This window comes from Pongo abelii, chromosome 17 (genome assembly GCF_028885655.2).
Source record: "Pongo abelii isolate AG06213 chromosome 17, NHGRI_mPonAbe1-v2.0_pri, whole genome shotgun sequence".
Classification (NCBI taxonomy): domain Eukaryota; kingdom Metazoa; phylum Chordata; class Mammalia; order Primates; family Hominidae; genus Pongo; species Pongo abelii.
The window spans coordinates 55,819,209-55,843,128 of NC_072002.2; positions in this window are offsets into that span (position 1 = coordinate 55,819,209).

A 23,920-nucleotide genomic window follows, 5' to 3' on the forward strand; every position below is an offset into this window, starting at 1 on the left:
ATAGAATCATCTGAGACTGGCTGCATACCAAGCCCCTTGGAACTTTGGTCTGCACCTAGGGAGAAGATCACTCTGGGGGTTTAATGCTCACTTGGCAAGTTGACCTTGAGTAAATTATTTAACCTTTCTGTGACACAATTTCTTCATCTATAAAATAGAGGCATTAATAGCATGAAGCTCATAAGGTTGAGGATTAAATACCATAATCCAATATAAAGAGCTTTTTACAGCCCCTAGTACATATTCTATATTCAATTAATGTTAGTTATTAATACAATACACCCTTCTTCACCCATCTTTCTTCCTTGTCAAAACATTCCTTAACTCCCAGAAGGAAGGGGAGATACCTTCTTTCAGAGAACTATAAATATTTTCAGAAGTTTCTTGTCCCAATATCTGCTTATTATAAAATAAATGAATAAATAAACATTAAAAAGTCATTATAAGCTCTCTGCCTAATATTTGTTTTATAATTTACATGCTGTGGAACACTCTCACTGGTCACTCCAAGCGACTTTAGCTAGCAGGATAGAATTCTCTTTCAAGTTATAGGCCAAATTGATGGGGTCGTAGAAGGCAACTATCTGGTCAACCCCAAAAGTAAGCTAAATGAAACAGTTTTAGGCTCTATATGGACACTTGTAGCAATGACATTAACTCACTCTGAATAAGCAGCTCACTGTTTAAGACTTGAGAGACGCCATTGCCACTCAACTCAATTGTGATGACTACTTTTGGATATGAATGAAGCTATTGCAATAAACACTACTTTGTGCATTTACTATGTATATCCTTTGGGAAAGAACTAGGCAGTGCAGTTTTAGTTATACCTGACCACTTCAACTTTGCAAGATCTTAACCTGGAAAATTCCCTCCAATGTTATATATGTTATCTAACACCTCTATCTCTTGGGAATGAAAGTGATCTAATAATCTCATTACACTAAAGTGTTAAGGGCATCATGTATTAGTATTACTAGAAGGAATTACTTTTTAAATGAGGAGTCTGGACAGGTCAGTGGTTAATCAAAAGCAGCGAAGATTGATAATCTTTCAGATATCAGTAGGTGAGATATTTGAAGAGAGGAAAATACTTGGCATCCATCAAATCACACCACTTAAATGACTCCTTCTGTATATAAAGTTTTTTTGTAGCTACTTATTTGTTCACACGAAAGTCTTTGATGAGAAGTTACTACTTGCAAGTTAGAGGTTCTGGTGCAATAACCAAGACAAGAAAGGTAGACATTTAACAATAAATTAAAGAATTACTATAAGTTACAAAGTATAATGAGTATGTGACAGGACTTGAAGGAGTTTGGAGAGTGAGGGAAGGCTGACTTGAAGGTTTCTACTAAGTCTTGGTAGACATTATACATAAAGGCAAGTTTAACAAGGGAGAGAAAAAGCACTTCAAGAAGATGGACTAACACTTGTAATGGTCCTAAAGTGAGACAAGTATCATTTCTACAAAGCATTGAGAGGTTGGTATAAACAAAACATACAGGGTGGGGGAAAATCGTTAATGAAATAGGAAACTAATAGAGCCCACAGGCTAAATTTGTTTATAAACTATGGTCAATGGTAGCCCCAAGAATATTTGAAACAATGGAGTAATCGGATTATATACGTGCCTTTAGAAAGCACTTTCTGGCTTCATTGTGAGGAACAGGTTAGGCAGAAAGAAGGGAAGAATAAATGGGGGAGAGACCACACAGGAAGCTATAGCAGCTTCCCTGGGAGTTTGAACCAGAGTGGAGGTTATAAATGGAGAGGAGCGGAAGGGTTTGAGAGATAGTCCCAAGGTAAGAATTAATAAGATGTTGCATTTGATTTTATAAGAAAGCTGAGGGCAAAGGAGACATCAGGAATAGCCCTCGATTCTTTGATTTGCTTAGCTGGATGAATGATGATGCCATTTGCACAGGCAGAATTGTCTGGAAACTCCAGGTGTTTCTTCTTCAAGATGACTCTGACTTTGTACTCTGATCACTTCTTCTGCTTTGCCACATTTTAATTGTGGGCAAAATATAGAATGGGAAAACCACAAAAACATAACTTGGAAAGAAATAAAGGAAATATTTCCACAATCCAGAAATAAAATTTGAAAATAAGGTCTAATTTGTTTAATTAAAAGAATAATTTAAAAGAAGGGGCTAAACCTGAAGGTCATCTTACCCCAGATTTAAAAACAGGTGGTGGTGGCCAGGTATTCTGCTTCTCTGGGCAAAGGAGACCAAAAACACTGCATTTTGGAAAGTGATTGAATTCAGGCTCTTTGTTTGAAAGTACAGGACGACTTTACCACATTCATGAAAATAGGCTACATGAAACAACTTTGACTATTAAAATCTGATTTCTATTAAGAGAAATGAAAACCAATTTGCTTACCTATAGGGAATGTTTATAGCTGCTTTACAGGTAATTACCAAAAAATCAAATCACACCAAATAACTCTCAATTGGGAAACAGATAAGCAAGCTGTGGTCCATTCATACAGTGGAATATTGCTTAACAATTAAAAGGACTAAACTATTGACACATGCCACTATATGCATAACATTCGAATACATGATACCAAGTAAGGAATCCAGATTCAAAAGGCTGCATACTTTATGATTTCATGTATACGGCATTCTGGAAAAGGCACAACTGTAAGAATGGAGAATACATCAGTAGTTCCCGGGGCTGAATGGTAGGAATGGGAGAAGGATGTGGAGGATGTCACTACAAAAGGTAGCACAGGGGAATTTCGTACACGATATGTTCATGAGGAATGTCGATAGAGCAGTTTTGTTTCTTGATTATAGTGGTAATTTCAGGATTCCATGCATTTGTCAGAATCTTCACTGTATACCAAAAACAAGAAATTTTGTTCTATGTTTAATTAAAAATGAATAAAAAGTAAACCAGAATTATGATTCTCAGAATGATGCTTGCACTTATGAGACCTGGATCTTGAAAACTAGTGGAGATAGTTGCAAAACCACTAGGAGTGAGACACGAGCACAGAATAGAAAGAGAACTAGAGAAAAATAATCTCCACACAACATACACCTATAACCCCAAATTTCAAAACAAATGAAAAAATCAAATACCAAGTAAGAAAGTCAAAAGAAAAAAAAAACTGACTAGAAGAACAATTTCCTCATTTAAAACTAATGTTACAGTCAGACGAAGAATTTAAGATAATTATGTTTTATATGAGTAAGGATATAACTGATAAAATAATTTTATTTTAGAAGAAGAAATTATTTCTCAAATGAGCTGTAATAAAATACATGCGGATATAAAAAAGAAACAACTAGAAAATCTTGCATGATCAAATATTCCTATTGATATAAATATTTTATCGGTAATGGCAATTCAAGATGGGCTACAATCATAATTGTGGTACAATAATAATATTTAGAGTTGGAGAGAATATTTTTAAAAATCCATTCCCAAAATGCAGCACAGGGAGACAAACAGGTAAAACGAGGCTAAGATATTATAACGAGGAAAAAAAATCCATTTCACTCACAAATTCAGATGCAAAAATTCTAGACAAGATATTATCCAACAGAGTCTGCTATCATGTAGAAAGCATAATTGCCAATGTGGGTTTATTTTAAAAACACATATTAATAAATTAAAAGGGAATATCCATATAATTGTTTCAATAATTTCATAAAACACTTAATAAAATTAAATATAAATTAATGTTAAAAGTTTTCAGCAAACTAGGAAGAGAACAAAATTCTCTATCATTAAAAAATGTGTATTATTAGCATGATTTTAAACAGGAAATGTTAGAAGAATTAGGAACGAGATAATGCACTCACTTTTATCAATTCAACTCCTTGACTTTGTATGGGAGATCCTAGCTAGTGTGATTGAAACAAAATAAAAAGCTTAAAGTTTAGAAAAGAATAATCAAAATCTCATTAATGTAAATGATATGAGACTTTATACTAAAAATTTAAAGAAACTATGAATAAATTTTATAATCATACAGGAGTTTAGCAAGATGGCTAGATAATAATATAACCAAACAGAAATCAGTTGCAATTTCATACTCCAGAAAATACAACTGAAAATAAAACAGTATCATAAAAGAGCACCAAGTAACCAAGAATGAATCTAACAAAAGATAAGCAAACCTGTACTTAGAAAATTATATTTTATTTATTTATAGTCATTAGAGAAAGCCTGAAGAAGTGAAGAGATACTGTGTTCAAAGAAGGAAAAGATTAGTATTGTAACATTGTCAATTATTTCTTTAATTTATAAATAGATTTGATAAATTATAGATTTAAAAATATGTATGAAACAATAAAGAGCCAAAAATAACCAAGACTTCTTTGAAAAAGAGTAAGACAAGAGAACTAGCACTATCCAACACCAAGTCTTATTGTAAACCTATAGAAATAAGTCCATAAAGCACTGGCATAGGCAGAAACAAATTGGCAAAAGAAGTGAAGTTATAACCCCATAATTGACTCATGCATTTATGAAAAAAGTGGCCTGGCATTCAAATATACAGCTGTGGCCCTACAGTATTTATTAAATGGGGTTTTTCAAAATTGGCTATACACTGAAAAAACTGTTTTTGGATTTCACACCTAATATCCTATACAAAAAAATCATCTGTAGATGTGTGAGTATGTATTTAAAGGTGACCTCCAAAACTGCTCATGTGTCAAAGAGGAAATTGTAGCAATGTGAATTATAAAATATTTAGAACTGAATGATAATAAAAGCATGATGTAATCAAATTTGGGAGTTACAACTATCACAGGACTAGTGGGAAGTTTAGCTTTCTAGACAGTAATTTAGAAAGAAAAAAGAAAGAAATTAAAGATTGGAAGTAAATGATTTATGTTGAACTTAGATGCCGTAGAAAAAAACAAAATTTTTTTTTAAAAGATAAAGGAAACAAAACAATAAAGAGCAGCAAATTAAAGAAAATAAGATAAAAATTAGTGAAAGTAAAGGCAATTTTTAGGACTATCTCAGCAAGTCTGATTTAAAAAAACACACAAAGATGGAGAGATAAAGAAAGAGGAAATATGTCTATAAATTAGGATTAGAAAAAAGAATAAAAATGCAAACATAGTAAGGATTTTGAAAATCAAAAGAGTGACTGGGCGTGGTGACTCACTCCTGTAATCCCAGCACTTTGGGAGGCCGAGGCAGGCGGATCACGAGGTCAGGAGATCGAGATCATCCTGGCTAACACCGTGAAACCCCGTCTCTACTAACAATACAAAAAAAAAATTAGCCGGGCGTGGTGGTGGGCGCCTGTAATCCCAGCTACTTGGGAGGCTGAGGCAGGAGAATGGCGTGAACCCGGGAGGCGGAGCTGGCAGTTAGACGAGATCGCACCACTGCACCCTAGCCTGGGCGACAGAGCAAGACTCCATCCCAAAAAAAAAAAAAAAAAAAAAGAAAGAAAATCAAAAGAGTGATACATAATTCAGATACAATAAATAATTTTCTAAAACAATATATAAATTACCAAAGTATCTCAATAAAAATTTAATAACCATTAAAATATGTACATTGTAATAAAATTTCCTCTCTTTCAAAAGGAAACCAGTTATAGATTAATATACAGCCAAGTTTTGCCAAACTCTTAAATAACCAAATAATGTTATTTTCTGAATATTTCAGTCTAGGACTTGTGAATAAGTTTACCAACTCATTTTCCAAAGTTAGTTTCACTTTAATTCTAAAATAATCAAGGGCAAGTATAAGAAATAATAATTACAGGCCAATTGTATTGATGAAAATATTGACCAATTTATAAAAAACAGTAAACCAATTTTAGCATCAGGTTCATGCATTATTTATCCTAGGAATGCAATGATTGTTTAAATCAGAAAATGTATTAAAGTAATCCTAATGTAATTTAGCATATTAATAATTAAAAGAAGAAAGAAAAAAATAGGATCTTCTCATAATACTTATTTCCCGGTAAAATCAGAAAAACATTTGATTTAATTTTACATTTGCCTATGATAAAACACTCAGCCAACAGAAGCTTCAGGTTTCTAAAGCTCACAAAGAGTACTGTATTAGATCTTTTTTTAGAGCTGCTATAACAAATTATGACAAATATATTGGCTTAAAACCATACACCTTTATTATCTTACAATTTTTTGTGTTAAAAGTTTGGTACAGGTCTCACTGGGCTGAAGTCAAGTTGTTGACATGGCTGTGTTTCTTCTAGAGGCTTTAGAGGAATATCTGCATTGCATTTTTTAGTTGCTAGAGGCTGCCCCTTTTCCTTAGCATGTGGCTCCTTCTTCCATCTTCAATGCCAGTAATGGCTGGTTAAGTCTTCACACTTCATCACTCTTATCTTCTCTTCTAACTCCCTTTTCCACTTTCAAAGACCCTTGTGATAACATTAGGCCCCTCTGGATAATTCAGGATAATGTACCTATTTTAAATTCATTTTAAGGTTAGCAATCTTAATTCCACTGGTAACTTTAATTCTCTTTTTCAATGTATTTTAATACACCCACAGGTTCTGGAGATTAGAATGTGAATATCTTTGGGAGGCCATTATTCTACCTACCACAAGTACACATGAGTTAGGTTTGTTTTCAGCAAAGAACAATCAAAATCCTGTCAGAAAGGGCTTACATAAGAAAATCCTCACTTGTTCCATGCTGTGAGAAGCGGCAGTTCAGGACCGTATGGCAACACAAGCATGACATCAGAGTCTCCAGCCTCTTCTACTTTTCTGTTGCATACTTTGATGCAAAAGATGGCTGCTCCTCTTAGAGGCATCATATCTGCATTCTAGGCAAGAAGAAGAAAGTAGAAGAGGGGACGGGCAGTGCTTATGTCAAGAATACAAAAAGCTTTCCCAGAAAACTTAAATTTGCATGTCATTATCTAGTACTGGTATTTTAGCTGCAATGGAGTTTGAAAAAGTAAGATTTTATAAAAATCTGGACATAGTGCTGCCCTTTTCAAAATCAATTCCTATTAGTAAGATGGAAGAGGGGTAATGAATACTGCATAGGAAACTAGCAGTGTCAGCTACTGAATAACTATCATCATATTTAATGGTGATATTTTAGAAGTGTTTCAATTCGAGTCACGGATAAAGTGGAGATGTCCACTATCACTTCTTCTATTCATTCTTTTGGAGTTTCCAATCAACGTAATACCAAGAAAAATAAATAGAAGGTACAGGAAAAGAAAGCAGAAAATCATTGAAGAGAGGCATATTGTCAGTAGGACATCATACATTGTTTTGCAAGGATTTTTAGGCACCTAGATAATATCCAAATAAAAATGTTGTAGTTGAATATATGGTATATGAATCGAGATGCAAATTTGAATTGTAAGGGAACAATGGCTCACGCCTGTAATCCCAGCACTTTGGGAGGCCGAGGTGGGTGGATCACCTGAGGTCAGGAGTTCAAGACCAGCCTGATCAACATGGTGAAACCTCATCTGTACTAAAAATACAAAAATCAGCCAGGCATGGTGGCACATGCCTGTAATCCCAGCTACTTGGGAGGCCAAGGCAGAAGAATCTCTTGAACCCGGGAGACAGAGGTTGCAGTGAGCCGAGATTGCGCCATTGCACTCCAGCCTGGGCAACAAGAGCAAAACTCCATCTCAGAAAAAAAAAGAGAGAAAGAAAGAAAGAGAGAGAGAGAGAAAGAAAGAAAGAGAGAGAGAGAGAAAGAAAGAAAGAAAGAAAGAAAAAGAAAGAAAGAAAGAAAGAAAGAAAGAAAGAAAGAAAGAAAGAAAGAAAGAAAGAAGAAAGAAAGAAAGGAAAGAGAGAGAGAGAAAGAAAGGGAGGGAGGGAGGAAGGAAGAAAGGAAAGAAAGAAGGAAAAGAAAAGAAAAATCTCTGTAATCAAGTACAATTGCCTGGTGATAGAGAATAAGGTTAAACAGAGGGGAAGAGTTAAGACTGAACATTAAATAATTACAATATTTAAAAACAAAACTAACAAATGTCCAGAGAAGTAGGAGTAAATACAGAAAATACAGAGAAGTATGGTGTTGATGTCAATGACAAGAAGAAAGTTTCAAGGTGAAGAAGCTAAAAATGTTCCATTTTGCTGAGAAGAACAAAAAAGAAAAAAGAAAAAAGGCAAAGTTGACTTTACGATATGGTAGGTTTTGATGACCAAGGCATATAGTAGAATAGTGGCAATTTTGATGTGAGCCTGATGAAACTGAGTTCAAGTGTTCATGGGGTCACAATAGTCAAGATATGGAAGCAACCTAAATGTCCTTGGACAGATGATGGGATGAAGGGTAAAGAAGATAGGAGACATACATACAGTGAAATATGTACTATTCAGATGTACAAAAGAAGGACATTCTGGAGTATATGACAACATGGGCAAGTCTTGAAGACAATATGCTAAGTGAAATAAGCAAGTCATACACACACACACACACACACACACAAAACAAATACTGCATGATATCACTTATATGAGGTATCTAATAAAACACATTCATGGAATCAGGTATTGGAATGGTAGTTTCCAGGTGCTGGAGAGAGGAAAATGGGGAGTTAATAATTAATGAACATAAAGTTTCAGTCAAACAAGATTAATAAACCTTACAGATTGCTTATACAACATTGTACTTAAAGCCAACAATAATGTTTTATGCTTTTGAGTGTAGATCACATGTTAAGTTTTCTGACCATAGTAAAATAAAATACAGTTCAAGGGAAATAGAGATACTGAAACAGCATAAAAAACTTTTGAAAATTTTAATTTTCATGTGAGCAGAAATATATGGCAATATTGGGGAGTGGGAATGGGGTGGAGTTGAGAGTATAATTTTATTTATGAGAGACTAGAGTTTGTTAACTGCTAATTGAGATGATCCTATAAAAGAGTCTGTGGAAATACCAACGAAGGGATTGGTGAACAGAAATATATCGTTCCTAAATATCTAGAAAGGAATTGGTGTTAAAATAAGATGTATAACTCGCCTTTTTAAACAAGTTATGGAGATAAAAGAATGGGTGTAGCTAGAAAGATGAAAAGATACAAGAGCTCCCATATGACGGCTTCAATTTCCCCTGTGAAGAATAAGATCATCTGCTGAGAATTGACAGAGGCAGATGGGGAGAGCCAGAAGATTAATGAAAATGGAATAGGTTTGAAATAGCCATTGTAAATATTGGAAAGAAATTGACCAGATCAACATACTAGAATTATTGGATAGTCTTGTTATTGGAACTCAGCTGAGGTTAGCAATCATAAATTCACAATGGAATCACACTGTTATGTGATATTTTTCCAGGAAAACATGATATTTCCTGGCAATAGTTTTATCCAAGGTTTGGATTTGTTCCACATAAAAGCAATATAGAATAGAGGGGCAGAAGGATTTAGCATTTATGTAAGGTTTAATTGTAATGTTGGGTCAAGCAATCTAAGCTGCATAGGAAGGAGAGTGACAGCAGATTTAAATCCCATGGATAGCAAAACAAATAGGGGTGAAAGCTGCAGATCTGAACATTCATGGTAGGGTTGTTTGAACAAACAAGCTGGAAAGGTGGAAAATTCAGGCCAGAGAGTAGTAACTTTGAACTAGTCATTTTAAAAGTAAAATCATTTCAAGATTAAGGCAAAGAGCTGGAAAGAGTATTTAGGAGATAATTTGAGACTATGAAGAAATATGCTGCTCCTAGAGTAAACATCCCAAAGAGGAAAATAATAATTTAGGGTTGGAGTCAAGGAAAGCAATATAGAACATTTGGGCAAGATGGTGCAATTTATAAAGTGGAATGAAAACAAGGTGAACTCATCCCTCAGATACTGACCAGTGAGCATTGAGCATTGGGCAATGCCATGAAATGTGGATCTCTACTAGCCACAGTCATGAATTGAATCATGGTATGGGATCCTTTTCTATATTCACAGAATGTTCCACACATCTTCAAACAGTACTCCCTCTGGGATGACTTGGTTCATCTCAGTGATAAGTGGTATCTTCTGTTATTCATCAATTTCCTAAGCAGCCTAGACATACAAAACTGGGGGGCACAAATTATGCTGAGTGATAGTATGATCACATGATTTGAGGTTGTAAGTTTGGCTCCTCAGCCAGCCATTGACACACAATAATTTTGGGTGCAGTTTTCTTCCACCAACCCCTCCTCCCCTTTATTCACCCCACCTCCATGTATACACAGTTGACTTGTTTATCCTGACTCTTGGTTTTTCAGACCTTACCCTGTTGCCTCTCAGAAGCCTTAAAGCAGACCACAATGCTCTAGGCTCTATCCTCTTGGTGTTCAAACCCACCAAATGGTGACAATCTGTTTAGATTCTCATTCCTTTTGGGCTTGTTGGTGACTGATTGGCTAATTGGTCAAAACAATTTATGCAGAAGCACAAATGGCTGAAGGTAGCATGGTGCATTGTAATGTCCTTGTAACCAATTCTTCACTCAGGTTATCAGAGCTTTAGTCTCAAAGAGTGATTAATGGTATGAGTTTCAAGCACTGTGTGAAAGACAGTTGGAGTCTCTTTTCCAGGAAGAAAATACTTAAAAGTGTTTCTCAAGTTCATTCCTTAATTCATGCAATAGCTGAGAGTCTGTTATATCTGCTATATCCCAGACATTGCTTAAGGTTCTGGCCATAAGAAATGCCTTGGTCTCCGACCCACACCTTAAATAATTGATAGTCTGGGAAGAGACAGTGCATAACAAAAATTTTGGGGTAATAGCTGCTACAATAGAAATCTGTAAGTGTGCAAAAGAGACATAAAAGAGAAAGTGAAAATCCTCATTGTCTCATTTCCTCTGGGAACATGTTTCAATAATGATCCTTTCTCTTCTGTTTATTTTTTGTTTCTTCTCTACTGGTCCTTTCTAGTCATCCTATAACTCAAGTCCATTTCATCTAAAAACAAAATAAAATAAAACAAGAGTCTATTATTAACTCTGGATATCCTTCCATTTTTGTATTTCTCCTTTACAGCCTTCTTAGCAAAAATGCTCTTAAATTAGGTTGCATATTCTAATTACCTGGGGAAGGGGACTCATGCCTGGACCCCACTCCACAGAAATTCTCTTTATTTGATCTGGGAAGTAGGCATCAGGATTTTTAAAGTCTCCCGGGTATATTCTAATATGAATTAGCCAAGAATGAGAGCTGCCATTCTAAAGAATGATAAGACTGATCACTCCAACATTATGTACAGTGCAGGACATATTAAGAACTCAATAAATGGCTATTACCCTTGCGTTAATCAATAAATATGAGTGTACTTTGAGTGCATGGGTGTCACAATCTAGTTAACAGAAAACTAGTAGACATATTTGCCTGACTGAGGTGGAAATGACTTAGTATTTACCAGCTGTTCCGGATTTGTTTCATCTTCAAACTGTTGACAGCTAAAAGGCAAGACTCTTAGCACTCAGTTTCTCCATCTGTAAAATGGGAAAAATCACTTATTCTGAATTACAGGGTTGGTTAGAGGATTAATTAGCTCATCTTTGTAAAATCCTCCGCAGAGGGGCAAAAAAAAAAAAAAAAAATCTATAAGAGCTAAGGATTATAGTCTCTCTGAAGCATCTGTAATTTGTAGAGACTTTCATAGCCTGTCTGGTCAGTGAAGCCTATAGTTTGGAGCCTTACTTTTGCTTCAAAGCTTTAGAACACAGACTCTGGTTCAACTCATTGGGCTTCACTTAGCCCCCGGGAAAATGACTATAAACTTGTTGCTGTCGAAAATGTCCACGACCTTTGCTCTTTATACTCTGAGTGAATGTTCAACCCTACATGTTCCCCAAATGCCATCTTTTATGTCTTCTCTTGAGAAAGAGAGTGGTGGAAGTGAAGAAGAAGGGCAAATGGGAACCCCCCCCCCCTTAAACCTATCCATCAGTTGGATGATGTGTTTGACAACTAAACTGGATCTTTACCTATTTTCTTGCAGGATTTTCTAGTAGCTGCTTTCATATCCCATTCCAGTAATATTTAATGTTGCCTCATCTTTCCATTGTGCTCAAAGGTCTTCGTAAGGACACTGAAATAAAAACGATGATTCCTGGCATCTGCACAGAGTGAAGCAAGAGAATGTTACAAATGAGAAAATAGAGCTGGGGTCTGCTTTCTTTCTTTTGGCAAAAAACCTGCTATAGAAGCTAATGTAGATGAGGGGGCATTGAGCCATATATAAGTGAGTAATTATCTACTGTTACAGGCCTTATTATCTCTCCAAATGTTTGCTAAAATTCTGTTGGGCAGCCATCTGGACCCAGAGATTTACCCGTGGATAGAGAGTAGATTGTTGTTTTAACTTGAGATAGGAAAATTTCTTTCTTTAATTCTTTTCTGTCATCTTCTGTTAAATAATTTAAGTGAATGTCTCTTACACAGCTCTCTGTGAGTCCTCAGAGTAAGTGGATTCAGTGTGATAAACTCATATAAAATATTTTTTGAAAGTTTTTTTTTTCCCTTTTCCCCCACCAGAGAATCCAAGGACAGTTTGCCATCTGTTGTAAGAATTTCATTAATGCACCTATTTTCTCTTCCTTTTTGCAAGAGTGGTCAGTCCAAATAATTTGTAGCCCTCTCCTGTTGTGGGAAGGATTCGCTGCCCGGAAGCATCACCCCATCACAGCTAAGTCCCTGCTCTCTCATTATGGCTTTCTCTCAGGTGGCTTTGTTAGCTCAGAACAACAAAGCCTATGTCCCAAAGCCTGGTTGGGTTTCAATAATTTAACAACATGTCATAGACAACAGTGAACCATGCTGCTAGGGTTGAAATATTCCTAGGGCTTACTATCTATTATGCTGGATTTTCTCACTGTGCAGTGAATGGAGTACAGGTGGGCCCAGCATTTTCCCAATTCAGAAACTTACAAGATAAGATAATGGCACTGGGGAGGGTTTATTTGCATTACAAAAGATTCCCTGATTTACCAAAAGGTTCACTTTGGATCTTCTTTAAATTAAGAGCTCATTTTCAGCAATTAAATGTTTATAGGCTTAATTTGTTTGGCGCTTTCATGATAACACTCCCAAAGAACTGCCTTATTCAGACAAGATGACTCTCCTTCAGACTTGACTGGTCAAAAGTCTGTGCAAAAAATATTTGAAACATAATATTCAAAACACAGAACTTTCACTTCATATTTTCTTTTGGTCTAGATTTCATCACCGTCTGATACATATAAGTGTAGCTTAGAGTCGGCTGCACCTGATTTGAACACAAATGACCCCAAATTCTCACTGTCTCACTTAGACACATGACCCAGTTACTCCCCATAGTGCCAGATAAAATGCCCAGGCACCAAAAACATCAGGCATCAGTGCAGAATGTTCTGTTCTAGTAGTTACATTTGGGAGACAGAGGAAGGTTTACAGTGCAGTCATAGTTATATCATTCCTAAAGTCCCTCTCCAAGAATCATAGGTCCTCTCCTGTCTGTCTTAGTCAGCAAGTGCCCAAACTCAGGACCTGTTCTTCACCCTCTTAGAGTTTGTCCCCGCTGTGCAGAGAATTGTTCCCTGCTAAGTCCAGCTTCTGCTTCCCTACTGTCAGTCATCACTGTGGTTAGCTAAGAACCATCTCCCCAGCTACTAGAAACTCCCAGTATATGCCTTCTGCTCTTTTTCTTTTATATAATGGTTTTGTTTGTTTGTTTGTTTTAGCTAAATTATTCACCTTCACTAGAAAGGTTTACTCTCTTTGAGACTGGCCTGCTGCCACATAACAAAGAGGACAAGCCCAAGTTTGGAGCACTACACAGGGCCATTTACCATAAATCATCAGAACAGTTTGAACAAGGGGCAATTATAAATGCCCAGGAAAGCCAGAGAATCATCGCACAACTGTTTCTTACACTGTCTGAGTAGTTTACGCCAGATCAAGTCAGAGTGATTGGGAGCCTCACCTCTCCTCCTCAGGATGGACTATATTGTACCCCTGATCATAGGGGTTTCCATCAATCATGGGTTGTGGGTCTGCAGAGGAATTTTGCTAAGAAGGGCTTGAGAATGAAGTGAGGAATGTGAGGGATCAAGGGTCAGATTTACAAAGAAGAGGGTAGTCCTTTCCTCCTGCTTTTCTTACTAGGATTTATCAGGAACTCTCTTCTCCTATAACTATCTTTGTGTTGTGGGTCTCCATTGCTATCCATAAGAGCATCTTTGCTGCTCTCCTGGCATTCACCCTCTAAGCCCCTTGGATGTCGTGGCCACAGAAATCTCACTAAAGCACCACTTCCATCCCAGCATTTCCCCTGCTCAAAAACCTACACTGCTCCTTATGTTCCTGCATCAGTTATAAAAGGCATGCCCATATAATTTATTGCCCAAACCAGGACATATTTGAGAGTAAAAAAAGGTGCACTTAATATTTATGTCAAGACCACAGGTGTAAATGGAAAATGCCTCATGTAACAGGGATATATGGTCACCTTAAACATAATCTCCCTACCTTGTGTTTGAGACTATGTTTCCATACTACTTATCAATCTAATCTTATTCCAAAGGTTAGAGCACTACTGCAATACTAAAAATAATAGCAGCAAAGTCAACCATAATACTAGCAACCACTCATGAGTTCTCTTCTGTAGAGCAAGCACTATGTCTCAGTGACATTTACTTTTTCACTTTCCACATTCTTATGAGATCAGGGTGCCATTTTTGCCATTTTACAAATGGGTAAACTGAAATAAAGAGGTTTAAATATTTGACCAAGTTCATGCAGCTGGTAAATGGCACCCCTGAAATTTAAGTCCAGGATAGTTTGACCGTATGCTTACCACTGTTTGACAAACCATCTCCTTACTTTGTTGTTGTTGTTGTTGTTGTTGTTGAGATGGAGTTTCGCTCTTGTTGCCCAGGCTGAAGTGCAGTGCCGTGGTCTCGGCTCACTGCAACCTCTGCCTCCCAGGTTCAAATGATTCTCCTGCCTCAGCCTCCCAAGTAGATGGGACTACAGGCACCTGCCACCATGCCTGGCTAATTTTTGTATTTTTAGTAGACAGGAGGTTTCACCATGTTGGCCAGGCTGGTCTCGAACTCCTGACCTCAGGTGATCTGCTTGCCTCGGCCTCCCAAAGTGCTGGGATTACAGGTGTGAGTCACTGTGCCCGGCCCATCTCCTTACATTTTTAAAGTACTTTGTAAAGCATATAAAGAATATTTAGGATTACAACGGATGGAATGTTCTCCTATTCTGGATGTGGTCTCCCCCATACTGCTGAATGGCTGAATTAACTTTACCCAACTCCTTCCCACCCTTCCGTCTTTGCTTATTCTGTTGTCTCTGAATTTATTGCCCTTCTATGTTTTTCGTGTCGATCCATGGTCAGTCCATCTGGCAAAGCCCAGTTTAATTTCACACCCTCTGTGGAACCATAGCTGGCTACTCAGTTGACATTAATCCCTCCTACCTGTATCCTCTTAGCCTAATTATCCTTCGTATAGTACACAAATTTGTAATAAATTAAAATTTTCCTTTTCAGTTCTCTAATGATTTTATGTTTGTTATTCTCCTCTCCTTAACCTGTATGCCAATCCATCAAAGACAGGGGACATCCTAGAACAAAATTTAACTTGAAATTTGGCCAGATAAATATTATTTAGACTTTTTTTTAAACAAACTCAGTTAAGAGATTAAATAACTCATCTAAAATTCATATCCAAAAAAAAGCCCTAAAATGATTGTTAATTGTTTAATATTTTTTCTACCAAAACATGAGATATTCCTAGTAGCATTATTAAGACACTTTGAAATAAGATTTTTATTTAAGTGAATGGACACATACTAAAACAATTATCTTAAAATAAAATGCTCTTGCTTTTTAAAGAAATATATCCAACTGGTTTGAGTTGTCTCACCTTGTGATGAGGAAAAGTAAACTCCAACATTTTCCTCACACCTGTAATGGGAAAAAAACAATATCCTGCTGCCTGGACCAGAAAAACCAGGAAGAACCCCAGGCATGTTCTGTAGTCTCAAATTCACTAGAAACTTATTTGGGGGGAACAAGAAGGAAACTGATCTCAAAATAGACGTGTTGACTATATTGCCCCAACAATAATGTATTGAAATTCCTGACGAGCTGAACAATACCTAAACCATCAGCTTCACTCTGGCTTCATTCCTTTTGCTAATAAATTGGTGTGAATTTCCCTGGCCATGCTGAGGTCATCTGCCAGCCTGTGACTGATGATTCTACGTCGGGAAATAACTCAGTAAGTACTACTCAGATAGCCAGCAATCTACTCCCATTGTCCTCAGGCCCAGGGCAGCATGCAAGCCCTGGCTTCATGGAGTGGTGGCTTTGGGCCTGGTGAAATAGGCACTGGGCACATCACTTTCCAAAAATTATCAGAGAGCCATGATGGAGAAAGAAGGCACTAAAGGAACAGGAGGCATTCTAGAATACAGACAGTGCAGGATATTACAGTCACTAATTTGCAAAAGATTATACCAGTAGGAAATCTTATGGCCTATTTGCAAAAACACTTCCCTGAGTTACTCTGCAGGATTAGTCAGTGAAAAATTACAAAATTAGCCAAGGTGCTTTTTTTTTCCTTTTGTTCCAGCATCCTTGGTACACTTCTGATGCCTAAAGTCCTTATGCTCCTCACTGTTCTTTCTCTAACACTCTATTGCTTCTCAAAATAATAATAATAGCAAACATCTAGAGATTGCTTATTATGTTCTAGGAACTACACTTTTCATAGAACACCTCTTTCATTCTTACAAATCCACCTTGAAATTGGCTACAATTTTTATCTTGACCTGAACTTGTTGACAAATTTTCCCAGACACACAGAACTAGTTAAATGGCAGAACTGGGTTGTAAAGTCAGGCAGGGCCACCTGAGTCCTGAGTTTCAGCAGCCACATAAAGCATATGCCCAATTCACTCATGCAGCTATTTTTCCACCAAGAAGGAATGTGGTTTTAGAAACTAGTTGACTCTGAGATTACAGACTTAACCAATCCCCTTCCCAAGGTTGCTCATATTTTAAAAAATCTCAGAATAGAAACATTGCATGTGTGTCCAGTAAAATGTCATCCCAATGGTAGATAAGATTTTTCTGTGCATAAGACTAGTCTTTTTTACTTTTTTTAACTTTAAGTTCTGGGATACATGAGCTGAACGTGCAGGTTTGTTATACAGATATACATGTGCCATGGTGGTTTTCTGCACCTATCAACTCATCATCTATGTTTAAAGCCCCACATGCATTAGGTATTTGTCCTAATGCTCTCCCTCTCCTTATCCCCCTCCCACCCAACAGGCCCTGGTGTGTAATGTTTCCCTCCCTGTGTCCGTGTGTTCTCATTGTTCAGCTCCCACTTATGAGTGAGAACATGCGGTGTTTGGATTTCTGCTCCTGTGTTTGTTTGCTGAGAATGATGGTTTCCAGCTTCATCCATGTCCCTGCAAAGGACATGAACTCATTTTTTTTTATGGCTGCATAATATTCCATGGTGTATGTGCCATATTTTCTTTATCCAGTCTATCATTGATGGGCATTCGGGTTGGTTCCAAGTCTTTGCTATAGTAAATAGTGCTGCAATAAACATATGTGTGCATGTGTCTTTATAGCAGAATAATTATTATAATCTTTTGGGTATATACTCACTAATGAGATTGCTGGGTCAAATGAAGACCCGTCTTCTTAATCAGCCTGTGAATTATACTAGAACAAATTTAACCTCTATGGATCACAGGACTAGAGTGGTAGGTCCTCTTCTGAGTTGCCCAGAAGCTCCAGAGGCTGAAATAGATTATTTCTTTATCCTTGGATTCAAATCTTCATGATTTCAGTTCTTGTACATGTATTCCTCCCCTCCACATAGCCGGGAACCACCTTTTTAATTTATAAAAAAAATTCCGCTAGTTCAAGACTCATGTTTTTCTTAATGTAAGTCCTGATCAATTACAACCCAAATGTATATTTCTTCTTTGAATTTGCCGTATATACATGACTTATAGCCTATAGATGATTCTTACACTTGATTAATTCTATCATGCTCTTCTCTGGTAAATGTGTTATGTTTTACTTTCTGACAAAACTCAAATGTGTTTATGTCTTACTTCCTGATAAAAGTTTCTCAGTAGATGGAAAAGCAGAGAGTTATCAATATTTCTGATTATTTCTAGCACAAACTAAGCATGAAGCTTCTTAAATGAGATAATGTGTGGGAACCACTTATGAGTGGCTGGTATGTAGAATGTGTTTACACACACACAGACACATACATTACATTACATCGTATATCTCTCCCTTCTTTTACCTTAAAAAAACTCTTTTGGCTAAACAAACAAAAACCTAGCCTTTCTATAGTTAAATTCAAACATATATTTAGTGAAATTAAGAATTGTGTTTGCCCATGTATAACTAGAAACTGAACAGATGATGAAAGACCTGGTCTCAGGCACATATTCCTTCTCTTCAAATAAGATGCCCCTTGATTTAAGGAGAGCAACTCCTGGGAGTCTAATTCCATCAGTAAGCTAGTCTCATCGTGCAATCTTGACACATTTGAGGAACGTAGACCAAGATAATCAATTGTCCTCACTTGGGCCACCATCACCTTTGAGATCAGCGGAGCCTGTCTCATTGCAATTCGCCAGAGTAAGTCTGCTCAGAAAGCACCTGGCAGGGCAGCCTAATTAAGTATTTACCCTGGCAGCCAAACTAGCTCTTTCAGACTCATTACGGTTTCTCAAACGACTACAATTAATTTCTTTAAGTGAATAGAGAAATGATATTTTAAAACAACCTTATAAGGGTAGAATATTTGAATTATCACAATTGTTAGCTATTTTTAAATTCTATTAATTAATATTATTTTATCTCCAACATATGTTCTTGTTTTTATGGAACTGTACTCATGACTCATCTAGGATAAAATGTCATCAGTAGCCTCTGGCAAGTAGAGATTTCACATCTGGGTAACTTCACCTGTCCTTACTTTATAATGCATGAGCACTAGTCTGACACTCTGGAGTTCTTCCATTGCTGTGCCAGCAGGTAAAGGGGACGAGGGAGAATCTATGTTGAAATGTTATGACACAACGGCCCAGATTTTAAAATGGGCATAAAGAAGGGGGAGGAGTCCTTGGGTTTATGTGAAAATCCTCTCTCAAGCAAGACCTTTTTAATAATATAACTAAATATGTCAACATATTAAAATATTTTTTAAAGAAAGAATTAGATATACAAGTTGATATCTTTCTTGCTCATTCCTGAAATATTTCCTCTCATTGTTGATTTGTTACATTTTTCTTTGAAATTCAGGGCTTTGGTGCATCTTCCTAACTAGCACATAATTATTTTTATTTATGATTTCGCATTGACAATAGAACTTCAAAAACAAGAGTATTACTAGAAACAAGGGTGTATTCACTTACAGCAATATGTAGCAAACTAGATGCTTTCTAATACTTGAAAATGACATTAGACTAGCAAGTCACAGTAGAAAACAAAGCAATTATTTAAAATATGTTTCATCAAGTTTATATATTTTTTGATGTCAGGTACTTTTGTCTACTGGTTTTACTAAGAAATTGGGAATAGAAATAACCATTCTTTTTATGCCAGTGTTATTACTCGGGTGTTAAGGTCAAGTTTAACTGTCTCCATTAAAATCTTTTTTTCTTCTTCTTCAAATAAAGATTTTGGCTTAATCAATAGAGTCCCATGTTTACTCACACCTATGTTTGCAAATTATAACCATTCTAAAACTACACAAAAACTGTTTATATGAGTTTCCCACTTCAATAAAGCCTCCCACTCTCATATCACACCCTAAACTTTGACCCACCAGTAATGTCATTTCCTCCAAAATTTCACTTGTATTCCTATTTAACGAATCCCTCACACATTTATGCCACTATCTCCAACAATCCACCAACATTGGTCCCTAATTCATAGCCCATCACTCTTTCATTACCAAAGAGCCGTTTTTTGTCTTCTTTCCTTCCCCAGCTTTGACTCCATAGTCAATTACTTACTCATTCCCTTGCCCTCCGGTCTCTCCTTGGTGAAACTCCTTTTCTCAGCTATCCCACGTGTCCCCTAAAGCTAGGGAACATGGATTGGGAAAAATATGATAATGCTGATTGCTTTCACTTTAAGTTTATAACACTCTACCTCCTGTGGGCTCTTAAAATGTTTCTGCAGTCTTTCTAGATATCCCTAGTTCCTCCACTCTCCAAATCTCCTCTAGAACATCTTAACAACTTTTCCTTTTTTCTCAAACTTTTAACATATCTTCACCCTCCTTTCTCTGTTGATGACTTCAACTTTCATTTCTGTGAGAAAACAAAGAAATCGGAAGAGAGTAACATCCTCATCTCCCATTACCAAACCCACCAATATATCTCCACTCTTATTTTACAATGCTTTTCTTTTGTTACAGTGGCTAAATTTTTCTTACCTTCACTGAAAGCCAAATATTCCTCTCCCACACTGGATCCCATTGTCTCTAAAAGACTCAAAGGGCTTTGTTCCTGCAACTTTACTTATCCCTCTTTAACTGCATCATCAATCACTCCACTGTTTGTTCTCATCAGTCTAAGTACTAGTTGTAATACCTCTAATTTTAACAATTTCTGTGGCCCTTCATTTCACTCACACATATTTCTTCTTCTCATTGTAGGAAAACTGCTGGAAATAGTTGCTTATACCCATTCTTTTCATTTCTTAAACTCCAGTTTTATTTTTGAAGCCATTCAGTCAAGTTTTCATCCAGTCACTCCAATAACACTGTTCTTGTGAAGTCACCAAAAACCTCCATGCAGTTGAATCCATTAGTGAATTCTCAGTTCTAATCTTCCTCTATTCTGTAGCAGCATTTGGCACAGTTAATCACACCCTCATCCTTGAAACACTGTATTAACTTGGCTTTGGAGATACCTTCCCCTCCAGTTATACATCCTAACTCACTGGCTGCTTTCCCAGACGGAAGATGATTTGTCTTCATCTTCCAAACTGGTGTTAGACTTCTATTATCTTGTCTTGTCTTGTCTTGTCTTGTCTTGTCTTGACTTATCTTGTCTTGTCTTCTTTTCTGAATTATCACTTTGTGCATTGGAGTTCCACCAAGTTCATGGTTTAAGAATCATCTGGGCTGGGTGTGGTGGCTCACGCATGTAATCCCAGCACTTTTGGAGGCCGAGGCGGGAGGATCACAAGGTCAGGAGATCGAGACCATCCTGGCTAACACGGTGAAACTCCATCTCTACTAAAAATACAAAAAATTAGCTGGGCATGGTGGCCGGCGTCTGTAGTCCCAGCTACTCGGGAGGCTGAGGCAAGGGAATGGTGTGAATCCAGGAGGTGGAGCTTACAGTGAGCCAAGATCACGCCACTGCACTCCAGCCTGGGTGACAGAGCAAGACTCCATCTCAAAAAAAAAAAAAAAAAAGCATCATCTGTCCACTAACACTTTCACACTGGTATTTCTTACCTTAGCTTTTTCATTCAGCTCTAAAGTTGAATGACAAATAAACATCAAGCTAAACCAATAGTTGAATACAGAAGTTTTGAGACCTCTTTTTACCACCTCGTGCTCCAATCTAAATCTGGTTCTTCCCCATTTTCACAAATGGTTCCAGAATTCAGTTAGTTCTAAAGTTAAGTGTCATTCATGACTTCCCTCTTTACCTCACATCATCATCCCAAACAATGTTACACAATCATTTGTTTATTTTCTTCTTTGTAGTTTATAAACCCCAATAGGTCAGGAGATTTTTCTAGCTCATTTATCATTGCATGTCAGTGCATAGAACAGTCTTTGTCACCTGGTAGTAAATATTGGTTTTTTCAATGAATGAGTGAATGAATGGTTTCTTCTAATCTCTGAACAGTTTTGTTTTGCAAATTGTAGTTGAACATCCTTCTGTTATAGAGTAGTTCAAGATGTATTAATTTTCACTGTATGTGTTTTTATTTAGCATATATCCACATAATCCAGGAGTTGATCATGCAGTGTTGAGTATTATTATACAGGTGCTTTACATATATGGAGTTTTATTCCATCTAAAATATAAAGTTCCTTGTGGGCAGAAACCACACCTACATTCCTATGTCTCTTAGTTTCTCACATTGTGTTTAGAACCTAAAAACTGAAGAAACACAGTTCTTCTAAGTCATTAAAAACTACTTATGATTATTTCTGATCCTAGAGTTAGAAAGACTCTAATATTATTTGAAATATTAATAGTATTTTACTTCAGTGAAATATTAGTAGTATTTTACTTCAGTAAAATATTAGTAGTATTTTACTTCAGTAAAATATTAGTAGTATTTTACTTCAGTAAAATATTAGTAGTATTTTACTTCAGTAAAATATTAGTAGTATTTTACTTCAGTAAAATATTAGTAGTATTTTACTTCAGTAAAATATTAGTAGTATTTTACTTCAGTAAAATATTAGTAGTATTTTACTTCAGTAAAATATTAGTAGTATTTTACTTCAGTAAAATATTAGTAGTATTTTACTTCAGTAAAATATTAGTAGTATTTTACTTCAGTAAAATATTAGTAGTATTTTACTTCAGTAAAATATTAGTAGTATTTTACTTCAGTAAAATATTAGTAGTATTTTACTTCAGTAAAATATTAGTAGTATTTTACTTCAGTAAAATATTAGTAGTATTTTACTTCAGTAAAGTATTAGTAGTATTTTACTTCAGTAAAGTATTAGTAGTATTTTACTTTAGCATTTTACTTTGCCCTAGAACAAAGTAAAGGAATAACTTCCCTTTACTTGGTTCTGGGGCAAAGCTTATGCACATGGAGGCCATAAAAGGCACCAGCCACAAACAACAACAATGCCTCAAAAGTTATTCTGATAAGAAAAGATTGAGTGAAGTGTAACATTAAATAGGAGTATTTGCACATCTCATTAGTACTTCTAGCATGTTGAATTCTGATTATAAGTGAAATATATGAATTTAACATTTGAGATTATAGAAAATAACAACTAAAAGTCATTCTGAGAGAAAAATATCTGTTCTGGATAGCTAATGTGTGAGGGTCTTCTTAATATACTGAGTGCACCTTTTCATCCAATCTTCAGGCCAACTGGGTGAGTAGAAGGGGAAGTTAGATCATTTTGTGTAAGAGATCAAAAAAGGGAGGACCAAGGCAGAGGGAAGTCCAGTCATATGGAGAGAAGAGTCACGATTGTCTACACCAGTGGATTTGCGTCAAGTATCAAACTCCTCTAGATATCACCAAGGAAGACATAACGGAGAAAAACTAATTAACCAGTCCCCAGTATACATTAATTATATTAGAAGAAGAAACCAAATCATGTGTACATTCTGCTTCCATGAATGTTCAGGCCCTTATCAGCGTATATTTCTAGAGAACAGTCTGAAAACTTTTCTCTTCATAACCTCCCTACTCCCCCGCTTTTTTTTTAACTTGGTAGGGTTTGTCTGATGGCATTCCACATAGAAGTCTCCTAGTGAAGCATGAATAATACCAAAGCTTCCCCTTTAGCAAAAGAGGCAGCTGTTGCAGAAGTATAACCATCTCTGCTTGAGGCTTTGGTAATTGTTGGGAGGTGGAGCACTGAAGTACAATGTCCATGTGCTTCCATCATCACATCCAATCCTCAAGACTTTTTACTTTTTTGCTTTGGTGAAGAGTGTATTTGTGTGTCACCCCTCATGGCATTTCCAATTCATGTAGCTGTTTCTTTGTCTTTTAAATGTCTTTCCATTTTTTTGGTCCTTATCTTCATTTCTCTTGTTAAGAAAGTTTCCTAAACTAATTCAATTGATTCCTAATCAGTTATTATTCTATTTTTTACACAGTCACTAAAGTGCTCTTTCTAAAATGCATCTGACCCAGCTAATCTCTGTTTACAGGCTTTTGCGAATCTCCATCACTAACAGAGAAAATTCTGTGGCCTCTAGCATGACACTGTAGGTC